The sequence below is a fragment of the Etheostoma cragini genome, chromosome 3 (genome assembly GCF_013103735.1).
Source record: "Etheostoma cragini isolate CJK2018 chromosome 3, CSU_Ecrag_1.0, whole genome shotgun sequence".
Taxonomy (NCBI): Eukaryota; Metazoa; Chordata; class Actinopteri; order Perciformes; family Percidae; genus Etheostoma; species Etheostoma cragini.
The window spans coordinates 29,116,755-29,138,685 of record NC_048409.1 but is presented as its reverse complement, the minus strand read 5'-3'; the positions used below and the strand labels follow the sequence as shown (position 1 = coordinate 29,138,685).

The 21,931-nt window shown below is 44.6% G+C and overlaps 2 long non-coding RNA genes across 2 annotated transcripts in view; one reads left to right on the top strand and one right to left on the bottom strand.

Moving 5' to 3' along the window:
• LOC117941845 overlaps positions 1-16,092 on the bottom strand; it is a 23,343-nt gene extending 7,251 nt beyond the window's left edge. Inside the window, exons 1-2 of the long non-coding RNA XR_004655994.1 lie at positions 16,079-16,092; positions 9,056-9,060 (exon numbers count right to left, since the gene is read on the bottom strand). This is a non-coding gene — a long non-coding RNA (uncharacterized LOC117941845). The remainder of the gene's footprint in view (positions 1-9,055; positions 9,061-16,078) is intronic.
• Positions 11,854-21,635, top strand: LOC117941846. Its single transcript, XR_004655995.1, has 3 exons — positions 11,854-11,867; positions 11,951-11,956; positions 21,590-21,635. It is a non-coding gene; the product is annotated as an uncharacterized LOC117941846 (long non-coding RNA).
• The last annotated feature ends 296 nt before the right edge of the window (positions 21,636-21,931 follow it).

Below are 21,931 nucleotides of genomic sequence, written 5' to 3'. Positions count from 1 at the left end.
AAGGTCTATATAAAAGAGACTTCAGATACAGTATTATGGACCACTAAGGTCTATATAAAAGAGACTTCAGATACAGTACTAAGGACCACTAAGGTCTATATAAAAGAGACTTCAGATACAGTATTATGGACCACTAAGGTCTATATAAAAGAGACTTCAGATACAGTATTAGGGACCACTAACATTCATGTTATGTCTGATGTAGGGACTATTTTGTGTGTGTAAGTTTTTATCAAATGTCTGCTGTCCTGTCATTGAGTGCAACTGTACCGCAAACCCAAATGCCCCACTGGGACAATTAAGTTATCTACTACTACTACTACTACTACAGGCGTCCTGAGCGGTTGGTGGGTGGTTCAATGCCTTGCTCAAGGCCAGTGCACAGGCGGTAAACTCCAGCTAACAGGCCGCACTCCATACAGGGACTTGAACTAGCAACCCTCGAGTTCCCAAACCACCCTCTTACAGGCTGAGGGACTACCACCCCCTACCAGAATATCCCACGTGTTGTTCAGAGAATGCTATATTACTTGTATCGTAGTCTAAATATTGTCGTATTTGGAATAATAGTGTCATATTGTTGTGGATAAAAAAAGTGCGAATTGAAGTTATTACCAAAACTCTAATTTAAACACAAAGAGAGGAACGGAGTGAAGGAGAGCGAGGGCGAGTGGAAGTGAGGGCCATCTGGGATGCTTTATCTGCTACTTCATCATCCAAACTGGACGTGTGTTATTGCTGAAGAAGCACCATTACAACGGACATACTGGGGCTTCATTCCACAACACGTCTCACAGCAAAAGTTTTATGCACAGCCAGCGGAAAATGTACACCTGTACAACTGAGGCTGCTCGCATTAAAAAACATGAATAATAATATCATGACAAGTGTGATTAGAGCCGGACTGTAATGGGAACTGTGCTCACTGTGTGAGCTTCTAGGTGAAGGATACGTGTAAATAAAGTAAAGTAGATTTAAGTTATTCATTACTACTCATTATCATTAATGGTGTAAAGTACGTTAATCTTTAAAAGACTAACGGATATATTTCCACACCCCAATACTTCGTGCTGTCAGATTTAACACATTGGCGGGCGCCCAGATAGCTCAGTTGGTAGAGAGGGCGCCCAAATATAGAGGTTTACTCCTCAACGCAGTAGACCCGGGTTTGACTAAGACCTGCAGCCCTTTGCTGCATGTCATTCCCCCTCTCTCTCCCACTTCCTTTCTTCAGCTGTCCTGTCACAACAATGGCCTAAAATTATCTTAAAAAAAGAGTATACATGTTGGCAGCGATTGAATGAATTATTTTCTTTTATGGCTTAGGCCTCGGCAGCGTCTTGCCTTGCTGAACATCGTCATTGAACTTCACCACTGAGGTGGTTGGGCCTCTGACGCTGAACGATGGAGCACACATGGAGCACAGTGACCAACACCAAGTACTGGATGAGGCTGGTCTGCTCCCTGGCTGTTGTCTGATTAATGAAGTTATAAAGCGCTGCAGAGAGAGAGAGAGAGAGGGGGTTGGGGGGTCCAGGGAAGCCCAGCATCCTGCCAGCAGCCGGCCGCCGTGTCCTCGCTCCCTGGCTGAGTCCTCCGCTGCTGTCTGGGTGCTGATGTGTCTGCTGACCGCCAGCTCACACCGAGAGCAACACACACCAACACCAGCAGCACTACATTTAGATGTATATTTATGGCATTTGGCAGACACTCCGTTCCAGAGTCCCGGGAACAAAAAGTCCCATTTCCACAGTCCTGTCTGGGTTTAGAGAACATCTGAACAACTCGACTTCAGACCGATGTTGGATTAAAAAGCAAAAGCCTTCTGTAAGATGCTACGTTTGCATCTTTTTGCAAATATTTGGAGGCGGTAAGGGAGACTCAAAAGTTGCATTGAAATAGCTGATGGACAAAGGATTTTCTCCAAAATGAAACAAATCCCACCCCCAGTCCACCGGACTATACCCAAAGAGCAGGGGAAACGGACTATTGAAAACGATCCGTTATATTAATATTGTAAGGTAGTCACACTTTCTTTTATACTAGTGAGTACTAACAAAAGTGTGTACACAGAGTGTAGTGCAGTAATTTCCCCATTGGGGACTAATAAACAAATTATCTTATTATCTTATCTTATACAGTTGTGGTGCTGGTTTGGACATTCTTAGTAGATTTCCACGTATAAAACTGTCGCTTCCGCGGTCATTTTGCTTGTAGGAATTACTAATTTAAAGATGTGGAATTCACGGATAACTATTCTGTGCAAAGTCGTTGACAACGAGTTCACCCCTGAAACCTTCTGGGCTCGGTACAGGCTTAGGAACACGGCGGGTCTGCAGTTAGTGTTCCCAGATAACGAGTCTACGACTCTGCGGTCCGTAGCTCACTCATCCACTGATGTGCACTGGCACACATGTGGATAATGGCTCTGTAGTCATAATAAAAAAGCTTGTCATGGCACCATTAATCGTCACACGCACATGAGGACTGAGGGCAGCCTACCTGCCCAGCAGCTCCGCGGGAAAACGCCCCGACATGGCAGCTTGGCCGCTAATGATCACTATTTATAAGACAATTACATACTCTCGCTGCAGATCTCAATAAGAAATAGAAAACAACAGGGAGGGAAACCTCTTTAGGATTCAGGCGGCACGTTCCTTGTACACTCTGCTCAACAAACTTTAACTTCAGAAACTTGGAAAATGTGATCTAAGCAAACCAGAGTTGAATATTCATCCCCAACGGATTGTCTAGGATCTCTGCACTGCTGTCCATTCATTAGAGTAACACACACACACACACACACACACACACACACACACGAGTCACCTTTCCCTCTCGTTGTTGGTCTGACTCACGTACCAGCCTTCACTCTCATTATTGGTGCTCTCATCCTGCTCCTGGACTTGTTATTCTGCTTGTGACCATTAGGCCTGTTCATCTCATTACAGTAGTTCTGATTCAAGGCCCACACCTGCCATTACTGCAAGCACTCGCTCTCATTAGGAAACTCCTGTCACAGCCACAGTGAACGCAGCAGCAGCAAATTAGTTTGGATTGAAAAATCTTAAATGAGACAGAGAGGCAGCGGGAGAAGATATGACTGTGTGTGTGTGTGTGTGTTTGTGTGTGTGTGTGTTTTATGAGAAAATGAAGGAGAGAGTAAAGTGTGTTGGTGCATGCAAGTTTGTTGCGTCCCAGGATCTCATTTCAGTGTGTGTTAATGTGTGTGTTATGAGATCCACAGATACCTAATGGACCTATTTGGTAGTCTGAGCTGCTTTAAATGATTTAGTCGGAGCATGAAACTAACGTGGCTATTAAAGCTGCATTAGCTTAAGTTACTGTCACACAAACACACAAGCGCATGCACACTTTAATTGTGAGTTGTTGCAAATGTCCATCCATCCATCCATACATCTTTGTCCGCTTATCCGGTATCGGGTCCCGAGGGCAGCAGCTCCAGCAGGGGACCCCAAACTTCCCTTTCCCGAGCCACATCAACCACCTCCGACTGGGGGATCCCGAGGCGTTCCCAGGCCAGGTTGGAGATACAATCCCTGCACCTAGTCCTGGGTCTTCCCCGAGGCCTCCTCCCAGCTGGACCTCCCTCCACCTAGTCCTGGGTCTTCCCCGAGGCCTCCTCCCAGCTGGACGTCCCTCCACCTAGTCCTGGGTCTTCCCCAAGGTCTCCTCCCAGCTGGACATGCCTGGAACACCTCCCTAGGGAGGCGCCCAGGAGACATTTTTACCAAACCCACTGAACTGGCTCCTTTAGACGTGAAGGAGCAGCGGCTCTACTCCGAGCTCCTCTCGGAGGACTGAGCTCCTTACCCGATCTCTAAGGAAGACGCCACCCCCCCTCCCTCCCCCCGGAGAAAACCCATTTTGGGTTGCTTGTACCCTGGATCTCGTTCTTTGGGTCATGACTGCTACAAATGTTTCCTCTTCTGTTATGAGTTTGTGTGAGAGCCGGCAGTGAAGTCACCCTCGGCCTGCTGAAGCCCATCAAGTCTCGCTGTAGGTGTCTTGGTGTATACTAGGGCTGCACGATAAATTCTTTCATCGTCTATATCGTCATGTGTGCATGCGCGGCAGTCACTTTGCAATGTTGACGCTAAAAGTTATTGCTGCTCAATAGAAATGTAAACTTTCATAATTCTCCTTTTACATGACTGTTACTGGCCGACACTTCCCCTTTAAGCCAGGTGGCCATGTGAGAAGCGTGTGGACATGACGTGACGTTAGTCCGACAGGGTTCGTGTGTAGAAAAGTCCCGCCAGCGTTAGCTGCGACTGACAGCGATTGATGCATATGCTTTTCATTTTCTGCAAAGATCATCATGACATCTCCCGCCCATTTTTCACCGCAGAAAGCTGCTAGCAGCCAGGCTAAAGCTAATACAGTTGGCCTAAAGAAACAAGGCGCCTGTCCCAACTAATGTTACGGTTTGGGGAAGTCTGTGTCTGATATAACGTCCTTTACACTGATTTAGGAGTTCATGGACACACACAGTTAGTAGCATGCAGAGTCAACCACCAATCACAATCAACTGGAAGACAACACAAGGGTTAAACACACTGTAAAGGTACGATTTATCTCGCAAGACAGCAGTACAGTCAAACTAGCACTAATGCTCGTTTTGGGGATGATTTTATTTTCATCCCCCCCCCCACCTGCAGCCAAGGCCGACTGGAGTTGATCATGTTTGACATCAAGGTGAGAAACACAGAAGAAGTGTCTGCAAATGCTCTGGGCATTTTTTTTTAAATATTATCTTATGGGTAAAATGTTCCACAAGTCAGCTGTAGCTCACAGATCTGTCGAGTGAAAATGGAAGAGTAAGAAAGGCAATGTCTCTCGACACGCTGAGCATAACTGCATGGCTTCAGACCTCAGATTGGACAGTATCTTTGTCTCTGTATTTCAAAGTTATAATGAGTCTCTGCTGGAGAGAAATACAAGAGAAAAGTCATTTACACAATAAATGACCCAAGTGCTTGATGTACGGAGAAATCAATCAAAGCGCACCGCAAACACTGAACTCATTACTTTCTAAAATACAACACAGTAAACTATGTAAATATAAGAGTAATCCATCATACCTGCTCCAGCCAAGTGGGGAGAGGACATTTAACAACAGCAATGTCTCTGTGTCAAACCCCACAACCACCATTACGGTGAGTTACTCTTTATTTATCCCTGGGAGGGAATTTGTCATCTTCAACTGAGTCAAGTTACTAGAAAAGTTCCAAACTCAAAACCTTTTTATTCCTTTCAGCCAACACAGACTCCAAGTATCTGAAGCTGAAACCGACCTGAAGACCAGACGCCCAGGGACATGGATTTTGTTCTCTCATGAATTAGTAACTATTAAACTACTGAGTAAATTCAGAAGACACATACTGAGATCTAGACTATACAATAACACGCATGCACCGGCAACAAGTTCATGGTGGATGGGAAGACAACACAAGGCTCCAGACTATTGGGGGTGGGTGCGGTGTGCAATCACGGAAGGCTTGTATCATGCTTCCCCTCAGACCGTTTTCATTTTACTTTGAATTCCTCATGGGGAGACATAAACTATCCTCTATAGGTTTAAAAACCACTGGGTACCCATGGATTGGTTCAGACACCCCCAAGTAAGCTCAGCCAATCAAAGTCGGAAGCAGAAGACGCATTAAGGCCATTGTCCTTGATCCAGCGTTAAATGCTTGGATTAATATAAATAAAATCAATTTTATTTAACACATGAAAGTCAAAGCAAAATAGATAATCATACAAGCACAGCAGCCTACCTCTCTTAGAGGGAGGGGGGGGCTGTCCTCTTCTCACGGGGCACGGATCAGTGCTGGCGCTCATCCGGGTTCACGTGCACGTACACGTGGTGCGCATGTCCACGTAGGCTTGACCGAAGGGACCCCGGTGACGTGCGTTAAAAGCCCTCCAAGTTTGTCATTGGCTCAGCCAGCTGTCCGTCAAAGTGTGCCAAGATTCCCTGCACAGAAAGAGCAGGAGGAAAAGGATAAGTGGTGAGAAGAGGGGGAAACTGTTTAGAGAAGAGAGGAGGAGAAAAGCAGGGACGAGGCAGACGAGTGGACAGATGCAGCGAGAAGCAGCCTAAAGGCAACCTGGCTGCTGAAGTGACATCTTCCTTCAATCAGCAAAGAAAAACAAAAAAAACGTCCATCACTCGGAAAAGAAGAGAGGACAGGGACATACTGACATGAGAGAAGTGCAGCAAGAAAAAAACAAACAGAGATAAGGTCAGACAGAAGGAGGAAAGAAAGCATCATGGGTAAAAAAAAGGCACCATTCCTTCCCATGGATTAGCAATGACAGTACAGACATAGATGCAGGGGACATGTACTGTATGTGTACATGTGAATTAAAAGGGATATTTGTCTCCTTTAAAGACATATAGACAACTCACTCCCCAAACTAGGAAGTGTGGGCAGTGTGTGGAGATGAAAGGTGTGTGTGTGTGTGTGTGTGTGTCTTCCTTTAGAGGCGCCAGTGCACGGAGATCGGAGCTTTTGCGGGCACCTGGAGTCCGGCGGACCCTCCGTGCCGTGACGTCCACGCTCCTGTTCGTCTTCCACGTGATTTGGCCGAGCTCTGCAGAGTGCACTGACGCCGTGGAGGGAAGCCACACAGCATTCATCTAAACACACTGCCCACACGGCCATGACACAGAGCTGGATTTCAATCAGCTAAATCTCTCTTTAAATGTAATTAACTTTAGCTTTTACTATTTATAAGTAATTGTATAAAATAGGTAACTTGAGTATTCACTTTTAAACTGTAGTAAGAACAGTGGTAGCTCATGCTATACCTTATTTTGTACATACTTGCTAATACTACTGGAGAACGCAGTGCCAAACTATATAGTAAAATATTCATTTTAAAGCATGAAAGTTTAACAGGTAAAATCTGTCTGTATAGACTGCAACAAGCAAAACAAGGGATTTATGTCATTAACTACAGCTCGAACTTGACGAAAACTGTCTTTTTCAAATACTTGATTAATCAAAGTTTTTTGCAGTAAGTGGAAGCGTACCGTGCAATACCAGATGTAAAAATATCACATCAATGCAGCTAGTTAGTCAGCTCTCTGGTTTACACATTTGTTTTTGGAAATCATCAACACAGATGGAAGACATCTGTCGCCCATCACAGCGCTCTGATTACAATTCCTGTTAGGAAATTAGAAAAGAATCCATTTTTAGGGAGGAACAGATTTGAATAGTTCTTACTTTGAAATACATAAAACGATGTGATTAAAAAGGAGATATTTTATCTGTGAGAGAAAAGACGGCATCAAACAAACCGAAAGATATCAAGAGACACATGCCCAAATTAAATAATACAATGTGATGTAGGGTAGGACATGAGGAGCATACAGAGCCAAGATGGCGACCTTTGGGAGTTAGACAATAACAGACAATAACTCGGCCGTCGGACAGTCCGGCGGTCGGAAGGCGGGCACTTTATTTTTTCCCAATTGGTAAGACAGCCGCCAGCAAATTTACCAACAAGCTGTCTTGGGATCTTAAAGAGTGCTTACATGGAGTGATTGAGAGGAGGAAGGTTTTTCCATCTAAGGGCTGACAAGTCCAGTGAACTGTCTCGTATCGTCTCAGACCGGTCGGGGGAAGCCCAGAGGAGGATTGATACTATACTAGGGGCGGCTGTGGCTCAGTGGTAGAGCGGTCGCCTGCCAATCGGAAGGTTGGTGGTTCGATCCCCGCCCCTGCAGTCATTGTTGAAGTGTCCTTGGGCAAGAGACTGAACCCCGAGTTGCCCCCGGTGCTGCGCATCGGAGTGTGAATGTGTGTGAATGTTTATCTGATGAGCAGGTGGCACCTTGTACGGCAGCCCCGGCCACAGTGTATTAATGTGTGTGAATAGTGAATGTTTCCTGTAGATGTAAAAGCGCTTTGAGTAGTTGTTAAGACTGGAAAAGCGCTAGATAAATACAGCACATTTACATTTACTATCAGGGCTCAGTCGGTGGAGCTGCTTCGTGTAGCAGAGAAGGTAGATGGACTGTCAAAATGGCTACATGAAGTGGATGCACGTTTGACGCTGAGGTCGGTAGCAATTGAGTGATGGACATTGATCCAAACAAATTCCACGACTCAACCAGAATTGGACTGAAATTGTTCAACTATCCCCCTCTGATTCTGATTCTGTCGGCAGTCGGACTCAAATGACCAGTCTGATTGGTGGAGTGCAAACCCGGAAACGTGGAGCAGGGTGAGCGTGACTATCCTCTCAAAATCAGACGGAAATCGTTTAAACTGATCTTTGTCGATCTGAAACGAGGGCAGATTTCTCTCTTCACATGTTTCCAGGGGGGCGGCCTCCAGCTCACCCCGTAAGAGCGTTCCTGCGCCCCCTGTTGGCTGAGTCCTGCAGCGGCCCGGGGTCGAATCCGACCTGCGGTCCTTTGCTGCGTATCATCCCCCATCTCTCGCCCCCCTTTCATGTCTAGCCACTGTCACTATAATAAAATGGAAAAGCCCCAAAAACTAATCTGAAAAAAAATAAAATGTTTTCATAAACACGTTTTGGTGGGTAAATTTAAGATGAGATCGTATTCTGAACAAGCCGCCATGACAGTCCGGCTTTGAGTTTCCAGAGAAACCAGACCCACGTGACACATTCGTCCAATCAGCTGCAGCTTTTTATTTTTGGGCAACAACACAGATTAGCGCCGCCTGCTGTCATGGAGACGGATGACATCTCGTCACTCTGGTGTGTCCCGAGGCTCGTTTTGGACCAACTCGGGGAGACTGATCAGTCCAACTGTCTTTTCTGCCAATGGTCTGGTTGGTGTGTCAGTGGCATAAATTACAACATAACATAACAAATTAAATTAACATTCATCAAATTAATGATCTCTAGGATTGCCCAATTTGTAAATAGATGCTTCAAGAAACACTAGTTGTTTGCACTCTTTTAACCCTTAACAGTTCTCCCTCTTGCAAAGCAGTCCATGTTCGCCCACCTCCCAAACGCTAAACATGTTTTATAGTATTAATTATACAGGTTCTAAAGTAAGATATGGGATTCTTTCCCTCACAGCCGACTGAAACCTTCTCGTTTACGATTCAAAAACGTCCATGTCTGGTGAAGAAGCAAACATCCCAGTGTTTGTGGTACGATGGGGACATTAAACCTTTACCAGGGACATCAAACAGACAGGATGAGTGCACAGGCACAGAGGATGTGGACATGGAGAGGAGGGAAATGAGAAGAGGGGAGGAAAATCCGGGTCCTCAGGGTCCCAGTTCTCCTAGGAGAAATCCACAAAGGAACCAGCGTCAACCAAGTGGACTACATTGGGATTGTCCTGAAGACAGAACGTGATCAGAAGAACAAAGAAAGAGGGCGGCCGCTGTGGCAAAGGGTCAAAACAAGAAGAGCAGCAGGTGATGACTAAATACTGGATCCTTTCTCTCTGTCAGAAACAGAACGCTTGGCTTTCATCATCCCCGCTGAGTCTTAACATTCAGACTCCCAACTGGGATATATGGGAGACGAGCTTGGCCCACTTCCTAAACAGTGTTGCCACAGTTATAAAAAGACCAATTGAGACTGCAATGGAAAAGACTAACTAGGTGACTGCAGGAAATCGTCTGGGTTTCTAAGCACATTTTCTGCTTGGGAACTGTCAGCGATTTTGTCATAAAAGAGAAAAGGAAATGCTGGCAGCCCTTCTCCTGCGTCCCGGACTCAAATCCGCCCAGCTTGGCACCTCTACACAGGGCTCCCCCACACTCTGCTTTGTCCAATGTCCACCTCTTTAGTCGTCCCCCAGCACTCTGTTGTCAAAAAACCCACTCTGGAACTCCAATAAAAAAACGGTTTCTCTGTTTCCTGTGGGTACCTGCCAAAAGCAGCAAACACGCTGTCACATTCTGATGTTTCCCTGCAGCGACGACTGAGTGTGAAAGCAAGAAAAAGAGAAGGTTTCAGTTATATATCTAGAACTTCAGCAGGAAGTGTCATATTGTTGGTGTCATCTGTGATTTGTTACAGTGGGCTTTATTTTCTTCCACATGGTGCTTCTACATGTTCTAATGCATTTCTTTGCCTCATGTCAACGAGTTCTCATGAACGCGTTTTTTATGATATCATATGGATATTCATGCACACCAATTTTCAAGCGTTGTGTTTTATGAACCTGGCCATCCACTCCAACCTCCTCTCTACGGCGTTCACATCCTTCCTGTACAGCATCCATCAATGTGGGGCATACAGCGAAAAACAAGTGGACTACATACAAATGATGGTGCCTGACTTATTGTTGCTAAATGTAAACGGTTTTGTAAGAACAGCCTGTTCATGTAGCAGCTTCAACTGTCTCACATGATAAAATGTAACGTGTGAAGACATGATGAGAAAAACGTCAATATCTGTCATGAGTGACAGACATTTGTCTTTGATGGGGTAACCTCATATCACATAAAATACATATGAGATCATAAAAGATACATATAGGAACAGTATAGATTAGATATTGACGAATGTGCAATAAGCCTGAATGGTGATGTAAGATATATACGTATGAATGGCGGTCTAGGGTGGTGATTGCCATGAGGATGGAGGATTTTTTTGAAATTATTTTCCTTGCAAATGGGACTCAGTAGCGTCAACCCGGTGGCAGTAACTGAAGGGATTGGTGAAGGGGATGGGTGGGATCATGTGTGATTATAGTGGAGGTCACTTTTGGCTCCAAACGCCGCTTAAAAACCAAAATGTGGCAATGTAATTGTCGTCTAAATGGAATATGGCAGCAAGGTTTGTCCCGCAGTAAAAAATCTGTGATGTTAGAGAATCTCTAACACAACAACCTGAATCTGGAGTTTTACCAAAACGCCTCCCAAAAGCTGCTCCTGGCTGCTGTCCAGTGTTCGGATCTTGGTAGGAAGCAACACATTATCAAATCCTAAGGATAGGAAGTGTTTTGTGTGAACCAGCAGTCTATTCTGCTCCAACAGTGTTGAGTGTATGAGGTGTGGAGCATGTCGTGCTTGGTTCAGACCATTTCAGAACAACAATGAAATGATCCGAACTTAATGTTGCACCAGTCGTTTCGATTTTATTTATAGTGTTTAATCATCACAGAAGTTGTCTCAGGAAATGTTACTGATGGTCCACACCACACTATAGTTTACAGAGGCTAGTCTTGATTAATGGGAATCCATTTCCGGGATATTTGACATGCGTGACACCCAGCACCATGTCCCCCCCTTCCACTCCGAATGTTGCTTAGAGTTAGGTTTTTTCGAGACTGGTGCTAAAATGACATTTTTTAAACAGCGCCGTTCCTCAGCGGTTTACTTTAAAGTGCTGAAATTAAGCAAATTTTTAGGTTTATATTTGTACTTTGAGGATAAAAAACACTATAATTTTGTTGTATTGCACATTGCTGCAGATCCCTTTTCACCCTGTGTGTTGAGCTCTCTGTTTTCTGTTGGAGATGGTAAGTCCCTTTGGGAGGGGGGGACTTTGGGCTTTTCACTTTGTAAACCTATGACATGAACCAAAAAAATATAACACAATAAACGGGGAAAATCCAAAAAGCATAATATTGATCACTTAAAAAAAAAGGAGGACAAAACGGTGACCTTGAAGAACGGTTTATTGCTGAGGCCACACAGTCACATTTAAATGCTTTAATAATAATGCAATAACAATAACTCAAAAGTTATTTCACCAATAAATTGCTGCTAAACGTAAAACCAAGCACTAGATGGGAAAAGGGTATTTAAGAATGAGTTAGAATGCACCACAAGGTTTAGGCTACCAATTTCAAGTGAACGCACCATCAGTTTGTTTTTCCAACAACGACAGTTGCAGACGGTTGGATGTCCGTTGACTGTTTAGCTTGTTCAGCATGTTGTCCGTGTTAAAGCCTGCTACTAGCTAACGGTAGGCTAATGTTACATTACCTGCTGTCAAGTGTAGTGTTAACTAGCACCACATGCAGCCATGTTTCTGCTGCCTGTAACGTCGGTTTTGGAGCTTCATCATTCAAGTGGCACCAAAATCCGCGTTGCTATTCTGTCCCGTAGAATGTGGCCTTTAAGGTCCGGTGCTGGATTAGCGCCGTGTCATGTTCTAATAAAGAAGCAACGGTAGACCATTCAGGGATTTTCACACCTTCTCACTATTCCTTTTTTGAATCTGAGAACACAGATCTAACTTGGCAACTTCACACAGTGTTGATACCTCATTTCTGCACCCAATAACGCTCTTCTGTATTTACAAGAAACTGTGACTATCCACTCCCACCGTTTGTTGTGTCTTTCTCTTATCTATATGTCTTTCAGTGCAAACTGTTATCAAATGAATGAAAAAGTAGAACTTGTTCAGCTCCAAATGACCCCTTTTTCTGTTCCCGATTACCCTTTTTCCCCCCCTCAAAAATCTGATGGGAAACATCTTTGAGGTCAAACTTACAATAATACAACTTGGCAACTCCAGATTGTGTGAGCAGTTCCCCTCATCCAGTCAATACAGGAAATAACCACCTTCTGCAGCCGAGAGTTTTGGAAGAGCAAAACACAGAATGCAATTTTTACTTCAACTTGCAGAACCCGCTTGGACCTGGCAACCGTGACTACGCCTTGTCGAACATAGAATAACCTGCTTTAGTTTCCTCTTAGCTCCACCCGATTACTACAGTGTTAGTGAAACCTTACCTCCACCTTCATGCATCAGTGACCTCCTTTTAGGGATCTCATCAATACCCAAAGTGCAGTACTTTAGACATCAGCCTGGTAGCCCTCCTCAAATCTGGCATAGAAGTCTTTCCTGCTTCCCCCCCCCCCCCTTAGCCAAAAGACATTCACATACAGTATGTGCAATTTTGATGAGTTCTCTCCTGTACAAAATATATTGTCACAAGTAATAATACAAGTGATTATTGTAAATAAGTTACAATAATCAAACCTGGCAACTCAGAACTGTGTCAAAAGCCCAAAACCATTGGGATCCAATTACTGTCATACAACTGTTTAAAGGTCCCATCACATAGTGCCTTTTGGATGATTTTATATAGACCTTATTAGTCCCCTAATATCGTATCTGAAGTCTTTTATATAGACCTTATTAGAGCCTAATACTGTATCGGAAGTCTCTTTTATATAGACCTTAGTGGTCCCTAATACTGTATCTGAAGTCTCTTTTATATAGACCTTAGTGGTCCCCTAATACTGTATCTGAAGTCTCTTTATATAGACCTTAGTGGTCCCTAATACTGTATCTGAAGTCTCTTTTATATAGACCTTAGTGGTCCCTAATACTGTATCTGAAGTCTCTTTTATATAGACCTTAGTGGTCCCTAATACTGTATCTGAAGTCTCTTTATATTGACCTTAGTGGTCCCTAATACTGTATCTGGAGTCTCTTTATATAGACCTTAGTGGTCCTCTAATACTGTATCTGAAGTATCTTTATATAGACCTTAGTGGTCCCCTAATACTGTATCTGAAGTCTCTTTATATAGACCTTAGTGGTCCCTAATACTGTATCTGAAGTCTCTTTCCCAAAATTCAGCCTTGGTGCAGAATTCCAGCCACTAGAGCGAGTCCCACAATGAGCTGTCCTTAGTATGTGCCATTTCTGAGTCTGTAGCTATCAAGGGGAGGGGGAACTCTTCCAGATTGGCCCAGATGAGCTTTCTTTTTCTCAAAGGCAGAGCAGGATACCAAAGGGGTTGGTTTACACCTATCGCCATTTCTAGCCACTGGGGGTATATAGGCAGGCTGAGGGAACTCATATGAATGTTAAAAAAGGCACCAGAGTCAAAACAGTGCACATTCTTAAAGTTACACCTCTGTTAGTGTTGCTGGTGTCCTCCAAGGACTAATACTAATGCCTTCGTGGATCTAAGTGTCGGGATTTCTGTTTTATAATGCATGTCGTTACAGCCCTATACGTGAGGTATCACGGATACACAAAATACACAAAACAGATCTTAAGCTAAAACTAATTTTATTTGAAATTCATTGTAATTATCACAATTACGGTTGCAGTTGATTAAGCCGAAAACACTCGGCGTAAAGTCTCCAGGAGCTCACCACACAGTCACTGTGGGAGCGTGCCTATGTTCCCAAAAATATTTTTCATTGAAAATCTGGTGATTTTCCCACATTTCCTGTTTCATAAATGCATATCAAATTGTCTCCCCTTAACCTTAAAAGATATTGTGGGAGGATTGTGCTTAAATTGAAGGGAAATGTAGGAACACAAGACGACACATTCCCACTCCCGTCTCGTTAAATACGGACGCAAGGTGCTTTTGTCATTGTTATTGACGCTAAAAGTCTCCTTTAGCGTCAATAACACGCTTTACCTAAACACACTGGGTCAGACTGTTGGCGTCCCTTTTTACGGGCTTGGTCGGGACCAATGGCGTCCCTTTTGACTAGCTTGGTCGGGACCAATGGCGTCCCATTTGACGGGCTTGGTCGGGACCAATGCCGTCCCTTTTGACGGGCTTGGTTGTGACCAATGGCGTCCCTTTTTACGGGCTTGGTCGTGACCAATGGCGTCCCTTTTTACGGGCTTGGTCGTGACCAATGGCGTCCCTTTTGACGGGCTTGGTCGTGACCAATGCCGTCCCTTTTGACGGGCTTGGTCGTGACCAATGCCGTCCCTTTTTACGGGCTTGGTCGTGACCAATGGCGTCCCTTTTGACGGGCTTGGTCGTGACCAATGGCGTCCCTTTTGACGGGCTTGGTCGTGACCATTGGCGTCCCTTTTGACGGGCTTGGTCGGGACCAATGGCGTCCCTTTTGACGGGCTTGGTCGGGACCAATGGCGTCCCTTTTGACGGGCTTGGTCGGGACCAATGGCGTTGCTTTTGACGCTGTTAGGTTAAGGAAAGGTTGGGTTTAGGAAAAGGTCGTGGGTGGGCTTATGGTTTTCATTACACACGGGAATAACGGGCCAGTTAAGGAGGAAAGCGGCTTCCCTGACACGCGCCAATAATGGGACGGTTAAGGACACACGTGGGACACAAACCCAGTTCACCTGGGTCAAAAGTCCTGTTCTTGACCCATCCACCCCCCCGACCAACCTCCCTATGTGTAATATCCCCATTACATACTCCTCTCTAAACCACGTCTAGATGCTGCTCTCCCCGGCACATTCGACACAAGCCGAAAGGTGCTTTTTTTGTCGCACAGGACGCGGACAGTCACTGTCCAAACGTCTGTATTTTATGAGTTCAGAGTCAGAACAGGTTGGAAGATAGGGTTGTTAGAAGGTACGGCCTAATTTTAAGAACAATATTAGTAATGCGGAAACAAAGGGCCTAATTTTCAGTGAAAAATACACTGAAATGGGGAATACAGGTGGTGCAAAATTGAAGGGGAGTTTTAGATGTCAACTTTTGGGAGGTCGCTAACCTCTGAATTATACGGCGTCACTTGATTGGCACTGAAGTACTGATGTAGCTGTGTGGATGTGGATATCGTGTGATCTGCACAGGGCTGCACAGGTGACACGATGCCGTCACCTGGGAGGACTTCTGGCTGGCTGTCATCTGGGAGAAGGGCGGATGGTTTGACTTTGTTGTTTTTATGCAGCACGTTTTTACTTATCCATGACTTCACGCTGCGCAGTGGCTGCCTCTTTGCGGTTTCAAGATGCCGTTTTGCTTCTTTGAGTTCTTTTGCTAAGTTGTGCTGCTCCGTCTCCATCTCGTTGATCAGTTGGATCAAGGCGCTGTGTTCGTTGTTGCCTTGCGCTGCTCTCTTAAAATTCAGTTCATAACGTTGCAGGGCCCTGGATGAATTGTCGAGGCACTTTTTGTAACCGCTGATAATTTTGTCTTTATCGGAAACCATTTTTCCAAGGCCGGCCTCAGCGCATCCATCCATCTGCACTTGGACGTCATCGTCGATGCAATGTCTTTCGACATCAATGGTTTCCTGTGTACATTTCTTGGGAGGAGAGACATAATCCATGCATGCCTGCAGATCAGCCTTGACCCGCATCAAATAGGTGCTCATGGTTCTGTTTTTCTCTCTCTCCTCATTCAGGTCTGGACCACAGGCCTTCAGTTGTTGTGTTAGAGATGTGATGGTTTCACCCAGCTCGACTTTGTCTCGGTTGGCCTTCTTCAGCTCATATTTCGTTTCTCTGAGCTCAGACTGTGTCGTTTTCAAATCTTTCCCGACTTCTTTGAGTGTTCCTTTCAATTGGTTTAATTTAACAAGTAGAGCAGCGTTGTTGTTGTTTTCTTCAGCCCCTTCCTGTTTGAATTGTCGATTGTCCTTCACTAAATTAGACATCTCATGATGTCTTTTTTCAATCACCTTTTGTGTGTCTTTGACCTCATTCTCGAATACCAAAACCTTTCCCATAAGACTTTCCTTTTTCTTCAGGTTATTAAGGCCCTCTCTCATCTTTCCAAAAATTATCCCGAGTTCTTTGCGCCTAATTAATTCCTCCATTTGCATATCATCCTTTATCTTTATTTCTCTGGCAATGAGATTGTCTCTTTGTTGTTGCTGTTTTCTCACGGTCTCCGCTGGCTTTTTGGGGGGCACTGTGGCTGTAAGTTCCTCCAACTCGGCCGCCAGTTTTTTCTTCTGCTCCTCAGCGATCAGTAGCTGGTCTGCTTGATGTTGGCACCTGGTCTTCTCCACCGTCAGGCTCTTGGCATGGTCTGCTTGCATTCTCGATATAGCAGACTCATAACTCTCTTTCAGATGTTCAGCAGTTTTCCTGGCGTTTGCCTCACTGTCAAATTTCTGCTGTCGGAGTTCTGACTCCATTTCCCTTTTATTGGTTCTGAATTCATCAAACAAGTCCAGCAACTCAGCCTGATCCACCATAAGATTATTCATTTCACCTTGGCCTATCTGGAGTTGGGTTCTCTGCTCTTTAACCTCCTCTTTGTGAGTTTCCATCTCTTTCTCGAGAGAAGTGACTTTGGACTGCAAAGAGCCTATTTGCACAAGGTTAGACCGAGCTATTTTACTATGGCTCAGTTCTCGTTTTCTCATTTTGAACATGAGCTCCTGTATCTTAAACTGGAGAAATTTGATGGTTTTGTTCTGTGGCGCCATTTTTTATACGCTCCACGGTGTGGTAATAGATCAGGAGAACAGGAAAAAAAACAGGATTTGAGCAGTTAAAAATTAAAACTGTTGCCTTGAACTTGTCTGAGCTGTGATCTGTGCTGAGAGGGTAACCAACTGTGGCAGTGAACACATTGGAACCATAAAGACATTCACGGAACCTAGTGACATCATCCATCAAAGCACAGCCTGTGTCATCAAAGGATCATAAGCATGGTATATTCTAACATTCCGTGTGTGTGTGCGTGTGTGTTCCAACATTCCAACAGAAAATGACAGCAGATACATTTAAAAACAAACAGTTCCATTCCTGGTGTGTGTGTGTGTGTGTGTGTGTGTGTGTGTGTGTGTGTGTGTGTGTGTGTGTCCAATGCTACTCCATTTGTCATTGGTCAGCCTTCAAAACAAAAAAGGTGCTTGATGTAGTTTCTTTCAATAAAGTTGAACTTTTTTCAACTCAACAAGACTCTCCGAGCTGCAGAGGAAAAGTCTGTGCTCGGGACTTTTTTTAGAACATGGTTTTCTCTATATGTATATAATGTAAAGATGCTGCCAGCTTTAAAAAAAAGGTGCCATAAAAGGTCAAATTTGATGCACTCTTGCACATTCTGATGGCCCTATTCCATCATACACACTGATTTCATATTTTTGTGAGTTTTATGAAGGTCTCCTTTAGCATCAATAACAACGCCAAAGGCACCTGACCAAACGGCCCTATTTTACGAGATGGGTGTGAGAATGTGTTGGTCTTTTCTTCAGAAAGCTGCTAAGGGGGGGTCCAAAAAGTCAATATGTTGGCAACACTGACAGCAACTGAGCCTCCATGTCTCCAAAATGACCCTGTGCTCTTTACTCCCTTTAAAAAGAAAAAACCAAAGTGGCAACCGTTAAACTGCTAAATATCCTGACATCTGCCTCCACAGGCCTCCCATCCACCGCTTACAGCTCACTCAAACCTGGCAACGTGTGCCCTGCATTGAACTGAAGCACTTCAAATCTGAAGAGCCTGACATATGCATGGCAACAGGATTCTTTCCACTGTGCGGCCTCTAAATCCACTCACCTCCGCTGCTTAAAACTCACTCCAACATGGAAACTCTGCCCTGCTCGTAAACATCCCTGCAACCTGGCAACCGCAGCAGGTGCAGCGATCTGCGGTGAGATAATCTGAGAGAGACAAACTCCTCTCATCCTCCCCCGCCCTCCCTGCTACTCCCCCTCTCCTCTCTGTATCACTGCAGCTTTGTTCACTCCACGGATCAGCCTCTCCACACACAACAAAACTCATGTGTGTGTGTAGGTACTCTTACAAACACAACAAAATGTGTGTGTGTGCATATGTTTTTAAAGAGTAGCTTAGTGTGGTGGAAATCAACACGCGGCCTTGTGTACAACCCAACACATTCTCCCTCCCATATACGTCTGGGTCCGGACGTTCATGTTTAACTGACAAGCGGCACAGTGGTGGAGTCTAAAGTGTATGTACCGTACTGCATATGCATGGGCCGGGATGGGGGGGCATATGATAGTGGGGGGGGGGGGATCTGGGTCGCCTCCCGCAAGGAGATTTTGAACATCGAAGATGTCATTTTCTGCATTCTGACACACTTTCATGCAGTAATTTACATAAAAAAATACCTTTAATTCGCCTATGTCAAGAAAGAAGTGATGACAAAATATAATCAAAATATATCAAAATAATAATGAAAGTACGTTGCGTGTCATTGTAGATTTTTAGTGGGTATATGTAAATCCTGAAGCTTTCTTATTGAGTATGCAGAGTATACCTACGTATCACGTGGACTACACCACTGATGCGGCACAAGAACAACGCTCATGGCGCTGTATCTCTATTTTTTCCAGATGCTTTCTATCTAGACCCATTCTCCTTCCCAGTGCGTCCAAAACGCGAAGCTTGGTCAGGTGCCTTTGTTACGGATGCTTAGAGTCTTCTTCATCGTCTAGCCCTTTCGAGTCACTTTTTGACGCTCTTGGTCGGGACATAGGTCTAACTGACTGCACACACAAGAACGGGACAGTCAGGGTTAGGAAATGATGGTTTGGGGGGGGGTTACAAAATGTATGTTTCAGTGACACATGGGACAAGAACCTCTGTCTCCTGGGTGAAGGTCCTGTGTTGTTTGACCCATCCACCACCCCCAATTCTGCCTCCCTATGCAGATTTTCGGTCTTTCAAAATGCTCGCTACCATTGTCTCTGTCAATACTACGTCGTCTCAGGGCGCCGCGGTCGAGCTGCTGCTCGCACGGTGCGTTCAAATGCTAAAGGAGGATTTTTTTGCATCAGAATCTGACCCTGAAAGTGTCAGTGGACAGACATGTCTCCATCCAGTACTTTGAGACAAGCTGGTTTTTGCTTGATTGATTCACTCCGACTATCACCTACATCTGAGCTAGCCAACAACTGGGAGGATTAGGGTTGGATAAAAAGGCGCTGATATGGTGTAACGAGAGAGTCCTTCCACGTCCTTGAAGAGCAATGAAGCAAATGAAGAGATTGTAAGAAGAGAGTAGGAAGAGATAATGAGACCAAGGGAGTGTTGATGAGCTGCTCCAGGCCATGAAAAGTACTGTAGTTTTACAGTAGTGAAACACAGGAACCTGCAAGTTGTGTGTGTGTTCAACAGTAACGACTTCAGTTCAAGAGCGTCACAGCTAATCGTCTCTAAACATATTACTGTAACTACAAAACATACGTACAAACACACACACACACACACACACACTCTACCGTCATGCAAGAAAAGCAGATATACAGTACATTTTTTTATAAGAGAGAGGATGGAAAAAAAGTTAAATGTCGGGAAGCATCGTTGATCTCTGTCTCTATAATCTAATTGTGTGTGTGTGTGTGTGTGTGTGTGTGTGTGTGTATCCTGGCACATTGTTGACCCCGAGCACCCATTGTCTTGACAACCTCCAGTTGATATCAACCAATAATAACCATGGTTTGTGGTAATGGAATAACATTACTGGAGCCAACAGGGTGTGAGTGTGTGTACGTGTACTTGTGTGTGTGTGTGTGCATGTGTGCGTGTGTGTCTGTGTGTCTGTGTGTAAGTAGAGGTTTCTGACCCTATCATCACACATCGACACCTTCATCCTTCAGCCTGTCGCTGGTTCTCTCTATCTGTCACCAATCAATTCTCAGTGCCGTGGCGACCATGGAATCCAATTAGAGCCGCCTCGTCAGGAAGGCGCCACACATTTGTGTGTGTGTGTGTGTGTGTGTGTGTGTGTGTGTGTGTGTGTGTCTTGTGTGTCCAAGTTTTTACAGTCACCTTGAAAACATAACAGCTGAACATTTAGAAACACTGCTGCTCTTTGAGAAAGTGAAAGGATGAAGTGAAGGGCAGTGGAGAGGGAGGGAAGATGGAGACAGTGCATTAAAGGACTAGTTCCTTTCTTCCTCAAAGTGAGATGTGTAATCAATTTAATGTCTAGAGTTAAACCCATAGACTGTAAATTAATGGACAGTGCATGTGTAACGGCAGCTGATGCATTGATTGAACACATGCGGTAGTACACCAGGGGTAATTAACAGGAGCAGCACATCGCACCATCACCAGAACACCTTGACGTTGGAAAAGGACGAGGAAAACCACTCAATCAGTCCCAATCAGGGGCTGATATCGGAGGGAATGAACTCTGCACCGCGGGTCAGACAGGAGCCTGAAATAAGTTTGACAATCTCCAGTTGAACTACATTTCAACCAACAGAGTGTGCATGGAGTTGAAGTTTTGTCGTTTGGAGGCGTTTTGTAGTTTTAGGGCAAGTTCTGCTGAAAATGTATCTCAAAGTCTGATAAAATGATCAATGCTACTTCACCAGTAGACCATTATATACCTCATATAGAAGTATTTTAAGCCTTGTGTTGTCCTTTAGGGTCAAAAATATTGAAAAAATGAACCCTTTTTTCATCATTTGACATTTTCAACGCATTCTTTTTTTTGTTTTACTTTACTACCGCTATCTTACAACCTCTAGTTTTACACTACTTTTTGGAATCCATGGTCAATAACCCTCATTTGTATAGAATTATACCTAATATTTGAGTTATAAAGTAGAAACTATTTTGACTAATAGAGGAAGAACGTCCTTTTGAGTGGATGCTGCCGAAATTCAATGAAAGTGATTAATTGTATTTGCAAAGAGCGTTACATGGAATCAATTTTTTGTTTTATTTCTGATATAGACATTTTTAAAAGGCGGTCAAATTTGACCCGAGGACAACGTGAACATACGATAAACGATAAAATCCGAGGAGCAGCTGCTGGTTGTATTTAGCCGCAACGGCGCTCCAGGACGCCGGATACCACCAGCAGCAGCTGTTTAGCCGCCAGCAGGTGACTGTGAGCCGGGTCCAGGCACCGCCAGATGACGGTCCTTCGAGGGGCCGTGGATGGTGATGGAGTCTAACCAGAAAAGGTGAGCGTCGAGTGGCGATGACAGTTAAGTTTAGGCACCAAAACGACAGGTTAAGTTCAGGAAAAAGATCGTGGTTTGGCATTTCCTGGGTGAAAATGTAAAAGTAGCCTCCTCTCCCCGGATGAGGAGCGCTGTGTGTCTCATGTTGACACCATGCTGTGCTATTTCATGTTGAGATTATTTTGTCATTGGATATTGAAGTACAGAAATAAGTGTTTGGGCGGGCGCCCGGATAGCTCAGTTGGTAGAGTGGGCGCCCACATACACAGGTTAACTCCAGGGTTTGACTCTGACCCCCCCCCCCTTTCATGTCTTCAGCTTTCCTGTCAAATAGAGACCTAAAAAGCCCAATAAAATGTAGTTTTTTGGCC